Below are 8,341 nucleotides of genomic sequence, written 5' to 3' on the forward strand. Positions count from 1 at the left end.
CTGTATGCAATCTATTATTTTTGCTTCGCATAAAGATGCCTTGATGAGTTTTGTTTCAAGTGTTTCAAAAATACAGGTTGTCAAAGTCTTCCATGCCATGAACTTTCTTCTTGCAAAATTTTTCAAGAGTTTATGTCAGGATAGATTTTATTGTAGTCAACAAGTGAGTATGAATTGAGTGATTTATGACTTCTTTCATATGTTCATTTGTTTGTTGTGGTTTTGTCACGGATTGCTAAAGGGGGAAATTGTTAAGGACATATTTTATGTAGTTGGCTAATCCTTTGACAAAACGTACTTTAATTGTATTTAGGTAGATCTAGGATGTGTTTTATACTTCAAAGAACATGTTGTTCAAGTCTAATATTAAAGCCATGAAGATTGGACCAAGAAACAAGTGAAGAAAAGGTGTTCACTAAAGTTGGACAGATAGCTCAACACCTGCGGACAGATAGCTCGACAACTGCTCGACAGATAGCTCGACAACTGCTCGACAGATAGCTATCTATCGAGGTTTAATGAGGCTTGACATATACTATCTATCGAGGTATCTATCGAGGTTATAGAAATCTGAATTTTCAGATCTAATTTTCGGCCCATGCTTTTGTATTTGTGTAGGGCTTCTTTTCTCATAACTCTAGACATACACAAGGCTTATTTTAGAGGCCGTCACATAAGAGAATACATGGAGAACACATGCAAAAGGTGACCGAAGCCTTATTCTCTCAGAAATAAGCTACTGCGTCTTTGCGCTTTAGGGTTTTGTAACCAAGTGCTTCTTGATCTTCATTGTTGATGATGTGAAGAACTTTGCAACCAACATTCTTCTTTCTCAAGTTGGTGAGTGAGTCACGTATTGGGATTCGTGCAAAGGAGTTAGTCATGTACTGGAATTCGTGCAAAGGAGTTAGTCACGTACTGGGATTCGTGCATCAAAAGGTGGCGTTCATATATTGAAAAGTTCAGAGGTTCTGATGCGGTAGAAGGTTTCTGCTGTGAGTTCATCTACGGGGATTGTAGAGTCTAGGAACAAAGGTTTTGTACTAGATCTGAAACTTCTCTTTACTATAGTGAATTGCTTTTTGGGAAGGTTTCCCCCCAGGTTTTTTATTGTGAAACTAGTTGGCTTCATTGGTTTTTTTGGGTCATCATATCTTGTCTTATTTATTTTTTCGTTGCATTATTTGTGACATGATATTGATGTTTGTTTGTTTTAACAAGTTTTATGCATAATAAATCTAATTAACAACTTGGGTTTAAAACATGTTAATTCTATTAACCGGGGTCTAAATTTCCCAACAGTCTGCAGATTTCCAACTAGCTCTGTCAAAGGAATTTTATCAATATCCTTTGACTCCTCAGTCGTAGTGATCTTAGTATGGGATCTCTAGGGTAGAGATCTGATCACCTTTCTCACAATCTTCGGTTCGGGAATGGTTTTTCCAAGATTAAATGCTGAGTTCACTATGTCCTTGAGCCTGGCATAGAACTCATCAAATGACTCATCCTCCTCCATCTTGATTTCTTCGAAGCTAGTAGTGAGCCTTTGAAGCTTCAAATCCTTGACAGCCTTGGTTCCTTCATAGGTTGTCTGGATAATGGTCCACGCCTCCTTTGCAGTTTCAACGGATGAGATATTCTTGAACTCCTCATTTGTGACCGCACTGAATAAAGCATTCAATGCCCTACTGTTGAAGTTTTTTGTCTTAATCTTTGCATCATCCCAGTCGGCCAACGCTTCCTTCGGCTTGGTCTAGCCTATCTCCACAACTTGCCACACTTTTTCATCTAATGACTACAGGAAAGCTCTCATGCGTACTTTCTAGTATGCATAGTTAGTTCCATCAAATAAAGGAGGTACAATGAGTGACTGTCCTCTATCCATGACAAATAGGAGTCAATGGATCAGACTGCAAAGATTAAATCCTAATCAGAGTATGCCCATTCTGATACCACTTGATAGGCCAAAAATGTATTGACCCCTTGTGATCGATTAATTGATTAATTAGCCAAGTTTAATTAATTAATCAAATTAACATAAAATATACGTGGTAGCACAAAAAAATCACCAAATAACTAAATATGCAGCAGAAATTAAATGACACAGTGATTTGTTTACGAATGGGGAAAACCTACATGGCAAAACCCCACTGGGTGATTTTAAGGTCACCACTCTCGAGAATCCACTATTATCAAAACAAGTGGTTATAAGTAAAGGAATCCTAACCTACTGTTAAACCCTTACCCCAATACCCAATTGGACTTGTTTTGTAGTGACAATATCTCCTAGTATTACATAGCTCCTAGTACGTGACTAACCGAAAGATGCGCAGATTCCAATACGTGACTTGATCACCAACTTGAGAAGGATGTTGGCTGCAAATTTCTTCAGTTCATCACACTATGAAGATCATGAAGTTGCTTGGTCACAAAACCCTACGGTGTACAAAACATAGCAGCTTCTTGAAGATGAACTAGGGCAACTAGGTTTTTTGTCACACTTTTCTTCAATCTTGTGCAAATGTGTTCTTGTGCAACTGTGTAACCTGTGACGGACCTTAAAATAATCCTTACATATGTTTCAGGTTGTGAGAAAAGAAAGCCTAAACACATACTCACAGATTAGATGAAAAACAGCTCTGAAAATTAGAGTTTCATAAACCTCGATAGATAGCCATCTATCGAGATAGCTGTCTAGCCACGAGCTTCAGCAGCTTTTAAACCTCGATAGATACTAGCTGCTGAGCTAGCTGTCGGGATTTAAAATCCAGCACTTCCTTACTTGATTCTTGGACAGACTTGCATGACTTTAACACTTGAACTTGAAACCTTGTTCCTTGAAGTATTAAACACATCCTAGATCTACCAAATTATAAGTAAAGTGCGTTTTGTCAAAGGATTAGCAAATACATAAAATATTGACATATGTTCCTAACATCAAATCACATATGTCCTAACAAACAGCAACCATTTAATCATATCCACATTTTTTGAGATTCAGATTCGGCAGCGACCATTTAATCTCATCGGGATTTAGATTTGACAGCGACCGTTTAATCCTACTCATCTCACAGGTTCAAATTCGGCAGCAACCATTTAGTCCTATTCAACTTTTTTGGATTCAGATTTGACAATGACTGTTTAATCTTATTCACCTTTTTGAGATTCAGATTTGACAGCGACCGTTTAATCTCATCAGGATTCAAATTCAGTAGTGACCGTTTAATCCTATTCACCTTTTCAAGATTCAAATTCGATAGTGACCGTTTAATCCTATCCATCTTTTCGAGATTCAGATTTGGTAGAAACCGTTTAATCTCATCGAGATTCAGATTCAACACCAACCGTTTAATCCATCCACCTTTTCGAGATTCAGATTCGGAGGCAATCATTTAATCTCATCGGGACTTAGAATTGGAAACGACTGTTTAATCCTATCCATCTCATTGGGATTCAGATTTGGCAACAACCTTTTAATCCTATCCACCTTCGTGCGTACATGTGGAAGCATGCAAGTTTGCTTATGTCTACATAACTGCCTAAACATGTGAGCAAAAAATATTTTCTAACATCGTCATGGCATAAATTATATAAAAAAAAAACATATATGCAAAAAGTACCAAAAATAAAATAAATGCTAGCATGCTTTCCTAGTTGCATTGCTACTAACATATTTGCAGAAAAGCAAAGTGAGAGAAAACAGACACAGACCTCAAGTGTAGAGCAGAAGGCTAAAGTAAAAAACTAAAGTTGAAAGCTGGAACCACTACACCGCGACTTGCTCTAGAGAATTTTTTAGAAGTGAGATTTCGCAGAAATGGAGTGGAAATGGTCAAAATGAGGCTTCAAGGCCCATTTATAGGCAATTGTATGGCCTGAGCAGCCTAGCACACCTTTAGTGGCCACCGGTCAGTGTTGACCAGTTGACTATTGACCCAAAAAAAAGGTTTTTGCTTGATACGAAGGAGCCAAGCTAGAAGAAATTTTTTCTTAGACCAGCTGCAGCAACTCAACTTCACCAGGGTAAGACTGGCCTTGGCCCATGAATAGTAGTTATCGCACGCAATTTTAGGGGGAATTACATTATTTATCCAACACCTCTCATTGGAATCGAGATGTCAAATAAAGAAGGGGTAGTAGTAGATACCGTATTTTGTCCTCCCTTGATTTGGGTGCCGGACCTCGAAAATTCCAAAATTATTAACTTTCTTCCATGGGGTTGCAAAAACATCTAGATTGACGTGGCGTAACCCTTTCGAGCATTGAAGAATGCAAAGTGCCATTTAAGGTCAAACTGACTAAAATGCCCCTAGTCAACCCTGGTTGACCAAAATTTAAAACTGGTCAAAATCATCCCAAAACCACATTTTTCATGTTTGTAGATTAAATTTGAGCTACTCAGTGATTTTTGTCAACTTTGACTAAGTTTGACCAAGTTTAACCCGAGGTTGACTCCTAGAGGTCCCAAAAACCCTAATTTTGATATAACCATTAGAATGAGTTAAGATCAACATTATTGTGAAGATTACTGAATTCCTTTTCCAATGACTATTCATGGGTCGAAATTGGAGTTAAAACGGTTGAGATATCTAGAAAATCGTGCAAAGCATGTCATCTTGCATCCCTTGGACATAACTTTTGATCCGACTTTCAGAATTTCATTTTCTTTAATGTTCTAGAAAATAGACACCTAGAGATTTTCAGGGACACAAATATCAGCTCAATCGAAGTTTAGTAAGGCCTTCAAACATTCATCTGAAGCCAAAACAGGGCAGAAGCTGAGATTGTTGATGTCAGCATTTGACCCAGTGGCCACTATAGGGCTGCCAACCCTAACGCCACTAGAAGCCAAAGTGTTTAAAAACTGTTATAAATACCCCCAGACCCCTAGATTATAAAAAAAAAAAAAAGATTTTTGGCATTTCAGAGCACTATTCTAGGCAGATTCTCTCTCTTTTCCTCTCTAAATTCTCTCTCAAACACATCCAAAAACCTTTAATCTCTCTCTTTTAACAACAATCAAGAGGTAGTGTTCTTGCACTCTTTTTTTACTCTCCTTAGTCTTAGGACCTTGGATTTGAGGTTCTAAGGGTGTAGATGTAGTTTTTTAGTTACAATCTACACCCTTTGCCTTTATCTTGCTTCATAACATGTTTTATTACTTTCCATAGTATATCTTTTCTTTGTACTCACACTATATTGTGTGCACAATCATTGTGGTGTGATCGTCCCGAGTATGTTAGCACACACTATATACATAGGCATGAAACCCTACCGATGTGTTATAGCGCACCAAACGCGAAACTCTACCGAATTTTTTCCGAAAAATGGGGCACCTCCATTGCTATATTCTCACACTAAAAGTTTGGTGAGAATAGTGTTTTGTGTGCTATGACACATCTGAGGCGAAGTGCTATTGGATTCCCCCCACGAAAATAGGACGAAATGCTGCCGAATTTTCGTCATGGAAATTTGGCACCGAATCCTAACACACTAGGGAAGCATCGATTGAGACCACACCCTTTTTCGAAACCAAACCTCAAACCCCAATTCGATTAAAGCATCGAAAGCTAATGTCGATAGCTTGATTTCTAATTGCCAGTGTCCAAAATTAAGATTTTACCAAAACAAAGGACTGTCATTGTGGGGAGCCTAACATCTTCCCCACACATAACCAAAATTCCTAACTTAAGAGTCAAGATTTTTTATCCATCCATATTAGATTAAGAAAAACGTCATTTTTCTTAGCCTAGCATTGGTAATAAAATCAAATAGAGTCAGGTAACCAATCACACCTTAGAAAAAACTCAAAGATTGGTGGGGACTTCACTTACCATTGGTAACTCCCTTAAAATTCACTCATTTTCCAGTCACACACTAGATGTATATAGCCTTCTCCATAGTACTCGAGCTCCCAGGCTTGCACACTTCAGATGCAAGCAAGTGTCGCCGCAATGGGTGGTCGAATCACCGTGAGGCATCGACATACCTTAGATGCATGCTAGTGTATGTGTGAGTTAGAATGACGTATTAAACCTGTCTTTAATGAGATTAAGACTTGTAACACAATGAGTGGAAGCCGACCCACCGGTCGGGTGGGGTTAGGTGCCTAACACCTTCCCATCTCCATACCTAAACTCTGAACACGTGCTCTAGTAAAAGACCAGTCCTTCCATGAAGGGTGCTATATTTAGGGTTCCTAGACCTAAACAAGATGGTGACTCCATTTCTCTGCTATTGTCCATCCTAGGCCAAGACATGCTCACTCACCACAAGGACAACCATGTTGTGGGCACTTGCACCTACAATGGTGACTCCACTGAGGATAGTGAGTTTGATTCCAATTTGTTCCATTTCTTAATCTTAATAAAGGCTTATTTAATATTGTTTGCACACACTTTCACTTTTTTCCCTTGCCATGGTTGGTGATGAATGGGAAGTTAGAGACTCCCTTCGGGCCAAAATCTTCCAAAGTTTATCCCACCAACTCATAATCCGTGCCATCACCTATAATGGGCTTTAAGTATGTTAATGATTTGCCACCAATCCATTACGGTCCATTTAGGCCTAAGGCTGGAATGATGGCCCACCTAGTTGTGAGTAACCTGTTGATCTTTCCCTTTAGCTTTAAGAAGCTTACCTATACTTAGAGATATCCTAGATCCTATCAAGAAATGTTTCTATTTATATCTCTTGTTTGTTCAACCATATACCTTTTAGTTCGCCTAATTCTAAAGGACAAATAAAAGATGTAAATTTTATTGAAAGTATTACCCAACAGTTATGGATGCCCTAAGATATTAGGATGAAAAGAAAAGAAGTTCTCACATATAAAAGGCTTATCCCAAAATCCAAAGGTGTGTATTAATTTAACTAGAAAGGTTCATAGGATCATCACCTATGTTGGTAAATTTAGACCCCGGTTGATAGAATTAACAAGTTTTAAACCCACGTTGTTAATTAGATTTATTATGTATAAAAATTGTTAAAACAAACAAACATCAATATCATGCACAACAGAAAATTAAATAAGACAAGATATGATAATCCAAGAAAACCAGTGAAACAAACTAGTTTCACAGTAAAAATCATGGGGGGAAACCTTCCCGAAAAGCAATTCACTATAGTAAAGAGAAGTTTTAGATCTAGTACAAAACTGTTGTCCCTAGACTCTACAATCCCCGTAGATAAACTCACAGCAGAAACCTTCTACTGCTTCAGAACCTCTAAACTCTTCAATATATGAACGCCATCCTTTGATGCATGGATCCCAGTATGTGACTAACTCCTTTACACGAATCTCAGTACGTGACTCACCCACAAACTTAAGGAAGAAGAATTTTGGTTGCAAAGTTCTTCACTTCATCAACAATGAAGATCAAGAAGTACTTGGTTACAAAACCCTAAGGCACTTCTTTTAGAGAGAATAAGCACTTGGTCACTTTTTGCATGTGTTCTCTATGTATTATCTTATATTATGGCCTTTAAAATAAGCCTTAAATATGTGTAGGTCTAGGGTTGTGAGAAAAGAAACCCTACACATACATATCAGCATGGGCCGAAAATTAAATCTAGAAATCTGAATTTCGTAATTTTCAAAAGATAGTATCTATCGAGTAGCTGTTGAGCTTTAATGAATCAGCACTTATTCACTTGTTTCTTTGACAGATTTGCATGACTTTAATACTAGACTTGAGCTCTTGTTCTTTGAAGTATTAAACACATCCTAGATCTACCTAATTACAAGTAAATTGCATTTTTTCAAAGGATTAGCCAACTCTAAATGACATATGTTCCTAACATGATTCACATATGTCCTAACAGCCTAGTTGCAATCATAAGCCCAAAATCAAAGGCCTCATGAAAAGGAGAACCTTCGGCCTAAGGTAGCAAATATGCTATGGAGGTTTATAGGCTTTGAAAGGAAGACGACAATATATTCTAGCTAGAGGGATACTTTAAGAAAAAGAAAAGACAAAATGAATGAAAAAAAGGAAGAGCCAAAAAGTGATGAATACATTATTGGCCCATATCTAAGCACATTATAATGATAGCGCATGAGTGTGAGATGAGAGCTTTATTGTAAATGGACCAAGCCTTGTGAAATAAGGGGCAAGGCTCACGAGTGGAAAGGGAGTGGTTTTTGTAATTGGGCTTTCATTAAAATGAACTTAAAGACTTTCTAAGAACATCTAGTTAAAAGAGCTTTCATTAATGGACATGTACTCATACTTTTGATGGCTTCTCTCAGATTTCCCACATACCACGATCATGTGTTGATTGAAGGAGCATTTTGCTTGCTCTTCCTAATGCTAAAGCACATTCCCGAACCATGAACCTT

This window comes from Castanea sativa, chromosome 4 (assembly GCF_040712315.1).
Source record: "Castanea sativa cultivar Marrone di Chiusa Pesio chromosome 4, ASM4071231v1".
NCBI lineage: Eukaryota > Viridiplantae > Streptophyta > Magnoliopsida > Fagales > Fagaceae > Castanea > Castanea sativa.